The sequence below is a fragment of the Rhinolophus sinicus genome, linkage group LG03 (assembly GCF_036562045.2).
Source record: "Rhinolophus sinicus isolate RSC01 linkage group LG03, ASM3656204v1, whole genome shotgun sequence".
NCBI lineage: Eukaryota > Metazoa > Chordata > Mammalia > Chiroptera > Rhinolophidae > Rhinolophus > Rhinolophus sinicus.
The window spans coordinates 176,721,456-176,738,475 of NC_133753.1; the positions used below are offsets into that span (position 1 = coordinate 176,721,456).

Genomic DNA, 17,020 nt, shown 5'->3' on the forward strand with positions numbered 1-17,020 from the left:
TAATCCAAGGATGAGACAACCAGGCAAAGAAGCGTTCAAGTTATTACCTATTGTGTTTCCTCAGGAATGAATGAGTCCTATGAATGATAACTGTATAATCCTAAATGCCACAGTACAATTGATTGTAAAATTGGCAGGTGGATATAGACTTTGAAGGTTGTTCCAATCTCGTACAACTATTCAAAAGGATTATTATAGACGTTGAAAAAAGTATTGCCTGAAGTGAAAAGCTTCAGGCATAATAGAGGTTCAGAAGACCTTTCTCTTCGTTTATTACATTGAATAGAACTAATAAGGAGCCACCCCCACCCTGTTAGTGTAAAGAATCAAAAGTAGATCCTTAAAGAGTTGCATCTGGTTCTTCCAGTCTATAATACACCTAAGAGTGTATTATTTCTTTTCACTCAAATCTTGAGTAACTGTAATGCTCACAGTTTGGGATGGAGCATTTTACTTAGTTTAATGTTCTTATAAGCTTGAGATTACCGCAAAAGATTCATGTATCTATGCTTACAGTTTTTTTGGTTTTTTTAAGTTTCATATTTAATATTCATGGTTTAATTTTCATCAACTTAAATTTTTTGTAGGTGCTTTTATTTTTTCTGCTTTACTCATTTTTAAATGATGTTTCAATTTCTACTGCATTTTTTTCATTGATTTTAATTCTCCAGTTTATTCTCCACTCCACATGTTTTTGGAAATGCAATACAAGTATATCCAAAATTATTTGGAAAATTAATGGGCTACCAAGATAAAATATATATGTAATATCCAGTTTCCAAATTGGTGTTGGCAAGACCTATCTTTGAATCATCATTTCCATTAAAAACTTCTAAAATCCAAATTATCCTATGACATAACAAAGGTTAGACTATAACGGGTATTTTGTTTCATTACTTTAACCTCTTTTAACATTTGAGGTATATGAGGTATATATCTGTGGTCGTCTATGGAAATCTCTTTTTATTTTTATGTTCCTACCTGACTAACTTTATTAATAAAGTATCATGGTTTATCTTTCTTAACCATATATCTTCAATTCTAAGATAAGCTTTCTTTAATAAGTTTTCTTATCTTTGAAACTGGGATACATCTTTGAATTGAGGACAGATCATGATTTAATTGGAATTCTTTTTTCTTGTTCGTAAATAAAATAATGGTAGTAAACAAAACAATTGATAGCTTCTCAGATGTGTTGAAATAAAGCAACCTCCAACAGTAACAGTGGTGTACTTTTAAGAATTCCTGAATGACCCCAGATCCTGCTCCAAATCATACAATTATTTTGGACTGGTGTCATATTATATCCTAAACAGAATGAAGTTTAAGTCTTTGAAAATAGGAAATAAGAGTAAGTACCTAGATATTTTCCTTTTGATTCTCTACACAGGATGTTTTTCTCAACTACAATTTTTAATCTCACTGAATTACGCCTTGCAAATGACTAACAATACCAAAATATCCATCCATTTTAAAGAGGTGTCCTATTTTCCATCAACTCCTAATCCTCTTCCACTCCTTCCCACCAAAACAGCAAACAAATCGTAAATAAGGAACTTCCTGGCTGCCCATCTACTCAATGAGGTAGCATGTGGATACCATGATAGCTTCTCTTTTTTCAATTGTGGTAAAATGCACATAATATAAAATTTACCATCTTAACCATTTTAAAATGTACAGCTCAGTAGTGTTACGTACATTCACACTGTTGTGCAATCAACCTCCACAACTCTGCATCTTGCAAAACACACTACCGTGATATCTTTTAAAAGGCACTTCTCTGGTCTTCAGCTTTTAGATACACAGCCTTTATAATTTTTGTCAGAACAGTTTCAAATAGTTCTAAACCACAAGCCAAAGGTTTATGCCTAGCCCAGCCTACATTAGACCATTAAATTTTTAAACACTTTTTTTCAAACTACTCTCTCCGTAAATGTATGTGAGCAAGTATAAATGGTGATTTTAGTCTATAAAATAGGATTAAACATTTTAATATTTTAACACTGTAATATTTCGAAATGTTTCCTCCTGGTTGACTCCCACTAAAGAATGTGTTTTTCCATTAAAGGAACTGACACATTACAGTAACTGTTTCCACGTCGCTTTTCTTGTTGTGCCTTGTTGTTTAGTGATTGTATGCTTCTTTGAAGTCAGAGGATGGTCTTTCATGGTATGCACTCAGATGCATAGATGAATCAGATAACTGTATCTTTGTTGAAGGAGAGTGTTTTGAAATACCAGGGGTACCAAAAAAATGTTTGCAAATGGACAGTTTGGTCAACGTTGCTCAAGCAGTAGTTCCCCGTAATCAGAAGTGTATGGATGCTGATGGTAACCACTTTGAGCACCTCTTGTAATTGCAGAAGTCAAACGTGACTTGTATTCAGCTTTTGTTGTCAGTATATATTGAGTAGTACAATTTTAATGCAGTTTTCCTTTCTTAAAATGTATATACACTTTTTTTGGTTCCCTCTGGATATGAACCAATAGAAAGACAGAATTGTGTCAGAAAATGGTTTTCTCACGGGATTTCTAGGAGTCCTAGACCTCTGTGCTGGTGCCTCCAGAGAGGACACAAGTTTCAAATGGGAGGCCAAGTGGATGGGGCTGATCGCATGCTCTTGCTTGTCCCCTTTCTTAAGCAAACAAGCTTAAAGTGCAGTTCATTGGGAGTTTAGTGAGCCTGGGGTGATAATGTTGGAATTAAATAATGGTTTTGACTACAAAGAAAGCCTGTGGCATCTCCATTCCTAAAGAGACAGTTTACAATGGAATGGGGATCAGAGGAGTGGGTCCCTAATTCTACCATGCATGTTACATGACTTTTCAAGCCCTCAGGGTCCCTATCTATTAAGTGAGTAGTTGAACTGGGTGATGGCCAAAATCCATCATTACACACTAGTGTTCTATGATATAAAAAAATGGGACATGTAGCTTTCTGTCTTGAGTAGATAGTAATAGAAGTTTATTATCTAAGGTTTCCTCCAATTCAATAATTTAGAGCCTAATTCACCAATTTGTTTCCTATATTGAATTGCAAAAATATAACCAGATCCATATTAGATAATACCAAGGCATTCTTATTCTTTTAGATATGAAATAACTCTACGGTTATGTAAGAATATGGTCACGATTGCTAGATAGACACTCTGCAATCAGAAGGGGTAAAATAACATGATGTCTAGGATTTGCTTTTTAAAAATAATGAAATAAAATAATATATCCAGACCTCACAAGATGCCTTTTGTGCTGATAACCTTTCTGAAAATGGAATATATATGCTAGAAAAAGGAGTCAGGTGCCTGGAGTACACAGAGGTTGATGGTCTTGAGTGTTCTGGACACAAAGCCAAGAGACTAGAAGCATTATAAGCCGCACAAAGCTTTTCCTGAAGATCTGGGATGTGGAGGTTGAGTTTATTTACACTTTCCTTCTTCCACGTTAGATGGATAGATTGGTCAGCTGAAAACAACTTCCCCTGATGGATGTGGAAGTTCTGAGAGGTTTCAATGACTTTGTTGGGGATACATACTAATGACAACATCAAACTAGAGTGAGGGTTGAAAGGTGAGTTTGTATAATTAGCTCTCTTCCATACCTCCTTCCCCTCCTGCTAGGGAAGTACCAAAAGCACAAACATGCTTTTGGCTCCATGTATCCTGTGGAGTTTTTGCATCTGTCCAGTATCTGAGTCTCCTTAATTATTCTGAAGGCTCATTCTAGTGGTTAGAGCGCTCCTTTACATGAAACTTCACAAGACCTCATAGCAGTGAACTCAGAACACCATCCCTGGCTGCTTAGAGGACATTGACAACTGTCCCACTGGAAGGAGACGTGATACTGTGCTAGAATAGGACATGTGCTATTTTCACTGATTAAAAATGCTTTCAAATTTTAAGTTTGCTCATAAAAAGAGTATGAATTGGTCACAGAACAGTGTTTATGAAAGCACACCCAGCCTGCTCAGACACAAACCACCAGTGTTAGATTCTTAGGGCCGCTTTAACGAAGTGCCACAGCTGGTGGCTTAAAACAACAGAAATGTATTCTCTCACAGTTCTGGAGGCTACAAATCTGGGATCAAGGTTTCAACAGTGCCATGTTCCCTCTCAGAGTCTGGATGGCATCGATCTTTGCCTCTTTCTAGCTTTGAGTGGTGGCTGTCAGTCCTGGGCATTCCTTGGCTTGCAGCTGCATCTGCCTATGTCATCACATGTTACTCTCCCTGTGTCTCTTCTCTACGTCTTATAAGGACACCTGTCACAGTGGGTTAGGTCCTACCTTACCAGTATGACGTCATCTTAACTAATTCCATCTTCAGTGATCCTATTTCCAAATAAGGTCACATGCTGAGTATATGGGGAACTTTAACATCTCTTTTTTGAGGGACATGATTCTACTCATAACACTAAAACAAATGACATTATGAGAAGGTTTCCATTTGTGTTAGCTGTTGTGGTTAGGTTACTGAATTTACACAATTTTAGAGCTGAAAAATGCACTTCTGTTTGGAAAGTGATTTTTGGCAAGAAGGATGGAGAGAACAGCCCAAGCTCCATGGCCTAAGCCAGCTCCTTCACAAACACGTATGCCATCTTGTGAGACATGCTCCCCAGAATCCCAGTGATAGGATGCTGCCAACCTGAGATGGGGGTGTAGGTTCAAGCTTGTGGTGCAAAGGGCTGCTCACGATTCATGGCTCACACCCTGAGGCTTGCCCTGCTGTGTTGGCCCTTACCTCCTCCATCCTTCCCCCTCTGCCTGGCTCATTTGTTCTGCTTTGCTGAAATCACAGCTGCTTTTGAATCTAGCTATTTTGATTCTGTTGCCGGTAAGCTGGAAACCAATTCAAGCCAAATCAAACAAATCCAACCACCATCATAAGAAAGTTATTCAATTGTTATTGTTATTAATTTTTCCAATGGGGGAAGGGGCAGTAAGGGCCTGTATATCACAAGGTACATATTCATCTCCCTAAAGAGTCAGCTTCCCAAGGTGTAATCAGCAAACAGCTTGGTGTTCATCACAGCTGCACAGACTGGTCATTGAGGATGTTCAGAGCCAGAAACAAACCCTACCAGGCACCTTGGTAAATCTAGCAAGCTCTGGGTTCTCACCCACTGCATTTTGAAGCAAGCATCCAAACTGCCTGGCTTGTGACTTGCCCGGAGTAAGTCATGGGCTTCTTGGATTCTGGGCAGATTGCCTGGTGCCACAAACTCTCTTTTCTCTCTCTCTCTGGGTGAGGGTCAGGTCCTCTGGAAGGTGAGGGGACAGTGAAAGTGTGTTTGCAGAATCCAAGCCCTGTACCCACTCTCACCCCACTGCTTTGGCACTTTACCTGCCTTCTGGGGTAGGTACAGGGAAAGTGAAGTTACAATACTATCACTGGCAGAGGATGGGAGGTAAAGGGAAGAGAAAGAAAAGAAAGGGGAAATAAGTGTCAAAGGGGTAAGAAAACAACCGTGGGTAAAATGATCAAGACATATTTAGATGATGAAATAATGACTGAATGATAGAGGGAGTGGATTTATTCAAGATATTGGAGTCTTTCCAGATTTTAGGGCCCCCTCCTATCTTAAAACCAATTGAGCCCCAACTCCACATTTGCCATATCTGATACCTGATCTTTGTGTATAAATCCTTCCTAACCTGATTGGACCAGAGACTCAGAAAGTAGAGAAAGGGTTTGGTCAGAGATGCACAGCCTCGCCGTGGCTCATCTCCTGGCAACTCGTTGAGGCAGACAGGAAGGATGAGTGGAGAACAAGACTCTCAATATTTAGAAACTGGATTGGGATTTCCATTCAAAGGATACAATTTTGCCATCCAGTTATTTGCTTGTACAGTAAATGGAGCAAATCAAGAACACTAAGAAAAGAGCTTTTTTCTCTTAATGCCTAAATGCCAATCATAATTTTTCAGAGTTCTCTCCATTGGCACTCCAGTTCCAGTCTAACTGCTATTGTAGTACAAACATCTTGAAAAAAAAGAAAGAAAGAAAAGCAAGCTGCCTATATTTCCACCACTACCATCCAGAAGGAAAAGACTGGGGCACCATCTTTTTTTTTCCCCCACCCGTTTCTGTCTATAATGCTTTGTATTCATTAATGATTGGCTCTGGTTCCCTTTGCAATCTGGAGTCACAGAGGATCTGTTCTGGGTAAGCTCTGACTTGGAACACTGGGTCCTTGGCAATGAGGTTTTGGAAGGGACAAAAAGAGAATACAAGGAAGGGAACAAAGATGAAGGCAGATTTGAAGGTTTGACCTGAAAGTTGCACTTAAGAAATGGAGAATGTTCCACTGTGTATATGTACCACATCATCTTTATCCAATCATCTATTGCAGGACACTTTGGTTGTTTCCATGTATTGGCTACTGTGAATAAAGCTGCAATGGACATAAGGGTACATATATCTTTGCAGATAAATATTTTCAGATTTTTGGGGTAGATACCCAGAAGAGGGATTTCTGGGTCAGATGGTGATTCTATTCTTAATTTTTTGAGGACCATCCATACTGTTTTCCATAGTGGCTGCCCCAATTTACATTCCCACCAGCAGTGTTTGGGGGTTCCTTTTTCTCCACAGCCTCTCCAACATTTGTTATTACTTGTCTTGTTGATAATTGCCATTCTAATAGGTGTGTGGTATCATCTCATTATGGTACATATATACAATGGAATACTACTCAGTCATAAGACAACATGAAATACTGCCATTTGCGACATGGATGGATATTGAGATTATCATGCTACGCAAAATAAGCCACACAGAAAAAGTTGAAAACCATATTGAAAGCAACAAACAAACAAAAACTCATAGACACAGACAACAGATTAGTGGTTACCAGAGAGTAAGGGGAAGGGGGGAGGAAGAAGAGGGTAAAGGAATCAGATGTATATGCTGATAGAAGGAAATCTGACTTTGGATGGTGGGCACACAATGCAATATATAGATGATGTATTATAGAAATGTGGACTTGAAACCTATATAATTTTATTAACCAACGTTACCCCAATACATTTAATTTAAAAAAGAATAAATAGAAATTAGTTAGGTAGATGAAGGAGACATTATAAATTAGGAATATATGGGAGTCCAAAATATTATGTGATCGGAATGGAAATAAAGTACTTCAAACCTACAACCTCCAGGGCATTTGTGGGCATTACAGACTGCTACTACAGGAAGTAAGACTCCTGGGGCAAAGGACACAAGATCTAGAAGGCAAAAATCCTAAAAAATAGATCAGAGCAAAAATCCTAATAAAAGATTTCTCTGACAGAAAGAGAGGAGGAAGGAAGGAAGGAAGGAAGGAAGGAAGGAAGGAAGGAAGGAAGGAAGGAAGGAAGGAAGGAAGACGAAAGAAAGAGCGAGAGAAAGAAGGAAGGAGAGAGAGAGAGAGAGAGAGAGAGCAAAAAAGAAAGAAAGAAAGAAATCGATCCAATTTTTTCTGGACTCTGACTTCCCAGCAGTTGAATATTTGACAGGTTAAGAGTGAGGACAAGATTAATTATCAAGGCTCTTGTGGGGTAGAGGTAGGGGAAGGGGGAATAAATGCTTTCATATTCATCATTGTTTATTCAAAAAGAGTGCTGCTCATAATGAGGGCTGCTGAACATGAAAGAGTATCTGGTATCATTTATGCAAGCAAGTCAGGGAAATAACATACTAACATTTTTTAAACAGCTTTATTGTGAGGTGATTTACTTACCATAAAGTTCACTTGTTTAAAGTATATTTACAGTGGTTTTAGTACATTTACAGACTTGTGCAACTATCATCATAGTCTAATTTTAAAACATTTCATCACCCCAAGAAGAAAATTAGTACACGTTAACGGTTAGTCCCCATTTTCCTTTCTCGCCTACTCCCCACCCCTAGCAGCATTAATCTACTTTCTGTCTCTGTAGATTTGCCTTTTCTGAACAATTCATATAAATGGAATCATACTACAGTATATGTGGTCTTTTGTGACTGGCTTCTTTCAATGAGGATAATGTTTTTGAGGTTTGTCCATGTTGCAGCGCATATCAGTACTTTATTCTTTTCTCTTGCCAAACAAGATTCCATTCTAAGGATATACCACATTTTGTTTATTCAGTCATCAGTTGATGGACAACACACTAGCATTTTAATCAAAAGAGCAAATTGCCATAACCTCTGCAGTCTGAGTTGAATACCTTTTTAGCTCTAAGTATGAGTTGTTAATACAGTTTCTGATGTAATATCTTAGATGTAAGGGAATTTAGGATTGGTAGCAAAAGTGGTTTCTATTTAAGTATGCAGAGAGTGGATGTTTGTGGAATGACCTAATAATAACAGCGTAATAAGGTCATGATATTTATATTTGTGTTTTTCAACTATCTATGCAGAGTAGATCTATATTTAAGAGTGTTCACTCCTCCTTTCTAATGAAATAACTTCACAACATATGAATTTTTTTTAATGTCATGCACATGGAGTGTAACACCTGCCTTTGTGTGTTCAGCCAACAAGTTCACAGCTGAGCTCCATAGTTGGTCCGCTAGGTATCTGCTGGCTGCACTGTCCTATATGTTGTGTCACCTTTTGTCTTTCCTTGCTTCTGGCTAAGGTCTGAATGAGGAAGCATGGGAAAGAGGAGGGACAGGGAGAAGTGAGGGTTCCACTGGCCTTAGCTATCACCCTGGGATCCGTATTCATGCCCTGCTTACTCAAAGTGGCAAATCATTTGCTGACCACTCTTCTTACATGAGGAGTAGTGGCCAGGCTGAGGGCTCTGGAATCCTGGCATGGCCGTTTCCTATCTTTGGGATGTTGAGCAAGTCCTTAAGCTGTCTCTCTTTTTCTCATCAGCAAAGTGAAGATGGTAATAGTATTATTTCCTAGAGATGCTTTCAGGATTCCCATAATTAATAGCACATAACAAATGTGCAATCAGTGTGAACTGTTAATATCATTAGCATGCATTAATTACTTTGCTATTTCCTGGAGACTTTGCATGGAATCCTTACAATAATCCATAGAAGAAGCTAAAAGCATTCCTACTTTTCAGCTGAAGAAAATGAGTCTCAAGGAACTTATGTGTCTTCCTCAAGGTCACATGGCTAGAAAGTGGCACAAACCATATATATATGATTTGGTCTGGTTCAAAATCCTTTAAACTTAAGCCACTGGACCATGCTGCCTATATGCAATGAATCATCCTAGCCAGTATATAGCCAAATTAACACACACAAATTTGTTTTAAGGAAAATGAATGATTGATGCAGTGGGGACACTTTGGAAAATGATGTCACCAAAACCTATGAGGAGAAAACAGAAGTAAGGGCCTGTGACGAAGCTGGTGGAACAATTATGGGCTTAAAGAATCTCAAAGTAAAGCAAGTCATCTGGTTAGACACTGTGTCCTCCTGGTTCTGGGGAGCCAGACCCTTTGGTTAATGGGAACTAAAGAAATTCACCGTGCCACTCTCAGGCTAAAGAAGGTACACTGACACATCTCCGTCAGCTAGGGAATTAGTCTATTGCGCTCATGTTGATATATCAGTTCTCAACTTAATGGTTTAAGATGTTGCCATTACCATCACCATCACCCACCAACAGCACATTTAAAATAGCCTTGGGAACAAAAGAGTAAATACAAGCACACTTTATCATTTTCCAAGTTCAACTACCCTGAAAAAAGGCAACATCTGATAGTCAAACAAACAATTGGATTGAAAAACAGAAATGTCAGCATTGACACATGCTAGTTATTTGCTACTCCACAGGGTTATTAGCTGTGTTGCCCCGAGATGTGAAGAAGAAAACTGTTCAAGGGCCAGAGACAAATGGCATTTAGATGGTCCCCAACTGGCTGAAATAACAGGAAAACTAAAACAGATTTTCTGAGTATTCCCCTATACACAGTCTCCCGGGTTATGCAATGTAAAATAGGAACAATTTTGGCTACTAATCCTAAATAATCCTAAACCTTGGATACTAAAACCAAGAAATATTTCTCCTCTTATATTTCTAGGTAAAAAGGTGTTCTCGTTTCAGATGCCTACAATCCAAACAATGTGCTATTTTAATTAAAACAGTGTGTTCTTTCCCCACTTACAGTATTAGTGTTTTCACATGCTTAAAGAACCTTTTCATAAACTCCCTCATGGGGATTTAGACATCAGAATAAAGGTAACATTTTAAGAATGTTCTTAGCATTTCAATCACCTGGGGATTATTTTTTAAACCATTTCTTGAGAATTTTGGACAATGTGTTTTCATCATTGGGAGGTGGTTTTTAATTGTCCTTTTAATTAGGATTGTAACCCAATTTGTAGATTGTAACAAAGTTTGTAGAAGCTACAAACTTCTCCAGGAAGGTAGATTTACAACTTGTGGTCTCTGAGCTAAAATCAGCAGAAAGCTACTTTTCTCAGGTCCTGTCCTAGTGGCCACCTCATCCCCATGGGCGCCCTGGTCAAGGTGCTCATTGGTCAATTTATGCAGACTCACATTCCACTGTGGTTATTCAGTGGACTGGAACAACCACTCTGCTTTTAAGTGGTCCCAGTTTGGTGCTGTCATGTTTGCAAAATTCAGCTCTAAACTCCACCCTTCCCTGCTAGTCAATCAAGGAGACCTGGACTTTGGTTCTCTTTAAATTATCAGTAGTACCCTTCATTTACTGTATCCTCATTCCCAAAAGGACCTGAAGTATTCTGATTTAGATATGTCTCTGCTATACTGTGACTTTGGGCAGGTGATAATAACGATAAAACTTGTAACCTTTCCCAGTGTTTCGCTGTTCCAAAGCACTTCCATATACCTTTCTTGTAAAAGTTATTACTCTCAGAGAATATCAACTGACCCATAAAGTTAGCAGGTGGAAAACACTTTGTAAAATAAGGGCACTGGACAAACGCAAGGGTAACCTCATGAACCTGTGTACTGGCAGGACTAGAGTTTCAATGCGTTTGGTCCAGCTTTGTTTTCAACACTGGCCTCCAGAGAAGTTCCCATCCTGGATATTTGTCAAGAATGGGAGGTCAGAAATGCCAAGACCAGGAGGTCAGGCTGGATATTCTGCCAAGGAGTCATACAAGGAACTTCTTAGAAAGAAATAAATTGAGAATTTGGCCTGAGTATCGGTAGCTGGAAAAGGGCCTTGCATTTTCCCAGCCAACGATGGCAGGAATATCTAAACTCTGGAGTAGGTTATAGACTGCAGCTTACGCTGTCAGCCTTCAGTCTCCAAGAATCACAGCATTTCAGAGTTGCAAGTCCCCTTACTGGTCTTCCAGTCCTGATCCAAGTCTAACCCCTCCAGGGTTTCGGGGCATAATCACCATTAAAAACTTATTCTTCCTCTTGAGTCCAGGCCTTCTGACTTATAACATGACCCAGTCATTATAATTCTACCCAGTAATGGGCAAGTGGAATGTCCAGTGAGGCACTTGTCTACTTTTTATTGAACTCAAATTTGCCTCCATATAATTTCCTCCAGTTAGAGGCCTTCCTGTTCTTGTGCCTTTGGATCATTTTCTCAGTGATCACAACAGCCTTGAATGGTTTCCGACACTAGACACAAAGCCCCTGAGAGTGGGCACCTCTTCCTTTCTACTCTCAACTTCTCCTTGTCTTCTGTATCTCCTAGATCTCTTCTTTTTTGCACCCAATTCTCTTATAATACTTCTGGAAATTATGCATAAACTCATACACAGAAGCCAGAGGGTTCTAGTGGAAATAGTAGAGAAATTGGGTTCAAGCCTGGACAAATCCCCACTTTTAAAGCTTCAGAATAAATATTATTTACCTAATGGGAGTGGGAGAGTATAATGACAGAATATAAGTGAATATTCATTATAGATTGTAATGGACTATAAAGCCACTGAGTATTTTAATGTTAAGTTCTAAAAGCCCTCAAGCTCCTTGTTTTACACTAGAGGACATTAAACAGAGAAGAAAAGTGACATGTCCAAGGACCACAGGATCAGTTAGGGGCAAAGCTAAAAACAAAACCAGATTTTCCAACCCTCAATCCCTTGCCCACTCTACTGCCTTTCTGTTGAACAACAAAATCAATAAAATCATCCATGCACAGACCCTAGATAGTACCCAGCACATATTAGGTGTTCCATAATTAGTGGCTGAAGACATATATGAGTAAACAAAGGAACGAATGACTAGTACTTGTTTCCAATGCTGACATTTTATAGTTTCCCTCCCAATGTCATTATGGTTTTCATCATTTTGGTCTCTGTTATGGAACTTAATTCTCAAAATGTACTTGTGAATATTAAATGAGACGATGCATTAAAGTGCTTAAAAACAGTGTCTGGTAGTCAGAAAGTGTTAACTAATTATTGCCTTTCTCTGTTTTCCAGCCATTTTTCTTAATAAGAGTGTTCTGATGTTATAAGGACTCACTAACCTAAAAGTCACTTTTCAATCTACTAATGAAAGGATTTCTGGAACTGCAAAATTGTTACGACTACTTGTCTGTTTCCTATCCTGTGCCTTTAACTAGGCCATCCACTCCAAACTCCTTGTTTTGGGCACCCAAAAAGATGCAGAAGTCCTGGATTCTTTCACTTCCTCCTCTGAACTTTCCTTAGCCCTTGCCCTTGGGGCTCTGTCTCCCATTCCTAGTCAGGACTTGCCTGTTGGACTCGACAATTTATTTTGCTTTAGCCTGTTTAACCCTTAGCACTCTGGTTCCCACCCTGTCAATTTCAATCTCAGTGAAGGTTTTATAATTTCCCATCGATTCCCTCCACTCCCTTGCCCCAATTTGGTGTGTGTGCCTGTGTTTTATAGGGGGTCAGACATCCTCCATATTGTAGCATTTGTTATAAATGCTGATTTTTGATACTTGGGGCTGGGAGATAGACTTAGGCTCTTTCTATTTCTATGTTCCAAGAAAGAGAAAAAGAGTTGTTTTCTTTTTTATTTTTGTGTTAACTGAACTGACTCTTTCTACCCCGTTTCATCTGTTGATTCTGGCCTTCCAGTTTGATGGCACTCAGATTAGACTTGCCCATGAAGAGTGATTCCTGAGTGCTTTATCGGGCTATTTTCACTTTGAGGGCTTCATGCACATATCTTCAAATTTCTAGATATGATCTGTGTTAGGTGCCAGAATTCTTGAAGCTTCTCCTGAACCCCTGAGTATCTGACAATTTGTCAAGACTGAAGACTAAACTTGGGCCAATGTTCCAATTAAACAAGGAAGAGCTTTGGTGAATTCACTAATTAGAATTATACTTGAAGTTCCAGTGTGGACAAGAAATAGTTATTATCTTTTTAATCTGTGTCTTCTGATGAATTACCATTTGATATCTTCTCATTGTCAATCGTATACCTACCCCCACTCTATTCCACCTACAGTGTAAGTTCCTCCAGAGCATAAACTTGAACTGTTTGTATTCACAGCTGTATCTTCAGTACCTAAAATAGTACTTGTCAAATAGCAGGCAACCAATCAGTGTTCGTTGAATAGTGAATAAACAATTCACTATTGAATGAATGAATGAATGAATGAATGAATGAATGAAAAGCATAATAGAGTTGTGGCTGGACCACAACCTTTGGCATAGATATCCCAGTTCGAGTTTTGGTTATGCCACTTCCCAGCTATGAAACTGTTCTGAATTTCAGCTTCTTCATCAATAAAATGGGGATAGTAATAGTACTTACCTCATAGGTCTGGGGGGAGAATTAAATAAGATCATGCACGTAGAGTACTTAGCACACACAGCTGGCATATTTTCAGAACTTGATAACTGTTCACTATTATGTCTATTCTTTACAGTGAATATCCTCAAATGTTGAAGCTTATTAGAAATAATGGAACTAATTTAATATGACTAGTAGTGATGACTGTACTAAAGACAAATTAATTTAATTAATCTGTCAGCAAGATTTTACTTAAAGAGCCAATTGACAACATATGTATTGGTCACACCATGTTTAAAACACTATACTAGGCTTTTAAGGAGTGGGCAGGCTGCAAAGATTGATATGACACATTCCCTTCCCTCTAGGAACATAAACGCTAGACTTACGATGCTTGTAGTACTTGCTGAGTACGCATAAATATGAGGCATTGTTACCTCCCACATTATCTGATTTCCTCTCTGTGCTTTGCAGAAAGTTATTCTACAACACTCAGTCTTTCTTTGAACTCCTACGACGACAAGAAACCCACTGTCTCATGAAACAGCTCACTCTATTTAGGAATAGTTATCACCAGTAGAAAGAGCTTCCTTAAAATTAGCACGAATATACCTCTCTGATTTCTACACATTGATCCAACTTCTGCCTTCTGAACACACCCAGAATAAATCCATTTTTGCCCTATGTAACAACAGTTAGCAGAGTAAAGCCAGCAGGCCAAATCCAGCCCACCATTTATTTTTGTAAATAAACTTGATTGGAACACTTCCAAGCCTATTCATTTATATGTTATTTGTGGCTGCTTTTCTACAATAGCAGAGCAGTTGCAACAGAGAACGTTGCAAAGTTCTCTTTGGCTCACAAAGTCAAAAATATTTGCTATTTGACCCTTAAAGAAAAGTGTTTTGACCTGTGCTCTCTATGACAGACCTTGGAACACGTAAAGCCAACTAGCGTGTCTTCTCTTAAAGTGGGAAGGCCAGCACTGGGCCTACAACTCTGAGCAGCAGCTAATGGGGGCAGATTGGAGTAGCTATTACCTCTTGCTCTGGACACCAGACTGCCCGATGTGCATAGAAGCCAACACTGTGGCACTGGCTTTGGAGAAAACAAAAGCTTCATCTCCTTGTCTCCAGCAAGGAGACAGGAGGCAAGGCTCAAATCTGCCTCTCTGATCAAGAGATTGGGACGAGTTTTACGGGGTTAGGGGGAACAGGCTGGTATGCGGAAGTCTGGCAGGGCAAATTGCAATTGGAGTGTTTTTAGGATTTGACCATTTATGGTGAGATATGGTAAGAGGCTTCAGCACCAGATCTTGCTGGACAACGGGCCCTTCACTTCTGAAAGTGTTCCAGCCTTCAGGGTCTGGTCATGTCCCAGTCCTTTGGCTCCGTGGCAGAGAGAAAGTTTGGTTCTGGGTGTAATTTACAATATTTTCTCCTCTGCACATGCTTTGGCTGCATGACCTGTGATTTTGTTCTGTTGTTTCTGAAAAACAACATGGTATCTTGTAAGAAACAAGATAGGGACAGTTTGAGTTGGGTCTGCAGTTACATGACCAGAGATCATCAGGTTGGTGTTTGACTGCTTCAAAGTACTTGAGTGTATAAAGGACCAAATCTCTAAGTACTTTCTGTCCCCAGGAAATTCTGTTAAACTGTGCCTCCTCACCCTGCATTGGTGAGCCTGGTGTTGGAAACTATGTACAAAAGTTTATATCTTTCCAGCCTGTCCATAACAACCAAAAAAAAAAAAACACTCAGCAATATTAGGTTAGTGCAAAAATAATTGCAGTTTAAAAGGTTAAAAATAAAGGCCAAAACCACAATTACTTTTGCACCAACCTAGTATATTCAAGGGCTGTGTCAGTCAGGGTGAGACAGGAAGAAGATCACATACTCAGCTAAGATTTTTAAGAGAATATAATAAAGACACCATTTACACACACCTGTGAGCAGGGTTGAGAGAACTAACAAGGGAATTTGTCACTACCCTCTCTGCATAAAGGACAATTGGAGAGAGAACAATTATGCTGGGACACTGTGATATCTGGAGCCATGGAAGATATCCAACTGGAGCTGCAGTAGTGGAGACACAACTGCTGCCAGAACCAAGCCACGAGGAAGGCAGGGAGGGAGGATACCACTTACCCTGATGTGTTACCTCCCACCCTCTGCCTACCATGGGTGGAACCCAACGCAAAGCTGGAGGGCAAGAGAGCCACAGAAGTCAGCCCCACAGGGCTCAGGGCGGGACCAGAATAGGTGCAGGATTTGGGGCAGAGAATGACAAGGGCTAAATGGTGTGCCAAGCATTTTTTAAATGCCAAATGAATAAACAGATGGATGAATGAAGTGAGCCCAAGGCCTGTCGCTCAATAAATGTTTGTCGAACTACAGAAATGAGTGAAAGGACCATGATCTCCTTTGTGAGTATGTCCTCCTGACTCAGAGTTCTCCCTGCTGCCACTCTGCATTCCAGACTTTCCACCCCCAATGCAGCCCTCATCCTGTGCCCCCCTCCCTCTGCACCCTTCCCCAGCCTGTGCTGACTCCTCAGGTATCCCCCCAAGAGTATAAAATGAATCTGAATTTTATTAAGGAGATACAGAGCAGAGCAGGAGTTGTTCTGAACAGAGCTAGACATTATCAAAGAGAGGGCTTTAAGTCCTGAAATGATTCTCAGAATCTAAAATACATTCTATAATGTTCAGAGTTTTTAAAATGAAAAATTCAGCATCACTGCATTCTAGGGAGAAAAATTGGTGGTTTCTGAGAAAGCTGCCCCAGACATTTGTGTCACAAGCTCTGGATTCCCCAGACACCTCGCTCCCTTGGGGCTAGCTGTTTTATCCTCCAGTGGCCCTCCTCAGTCTCATAGGCTTTCGTTGCAAAGACGTCTGGGCTCTCCATTCATTATGCCAGTGGAGGAACCGTTGAGAAAGTGAAGTATGTATGTGAGACATTCTCAATGGCATGGAGGCCCTGGTAGCTCCCCTCAGCTTCCTGCCTGCCACTTCCTCCTCCCTCAGTTGACTCAGCTGAGTATAGAGAAAATTAGCCTCTCTATTCCTCAAGGGAAAATCTGGATTCTGGATTTTTTAAGACATAGACATTATCTGAAAGCATCGTTTGTTCTGCTACTATATTTAGATTATGTATTTTTGCATGAAATGTGCAAAACAAACTTGAGCACTAAATTAGGAATTGCTGTCCATGTATCAAAACAAAGTTTTAAAAGTAACTGCAGACATACGAGCCCATGTTGTATTCAAGTCCTGAAGTCATCTGTATTCTAACGCAGATCTAAACTATTAGCAATTGTCACCTCATGCCTCACAGACCCAGGTCAGTCAGTCCCCAGAGTTTAAAA

At 39.6% G+C, this 17,020-nt stretch overlaps 1 protein-coding gene across 6 annotated transcripts in view; it reads left to right on the top strand.

Annotated features, from left to right (window-relative positions):
* The window catches only part of PRLR (prolactin receptor), a 151,051-nt gene that overhangs the window by 93,317 nt on the left and 40,714 nt on the right, over positions 1-17,020 (top strand). The window lies entirely within an intron of this gene.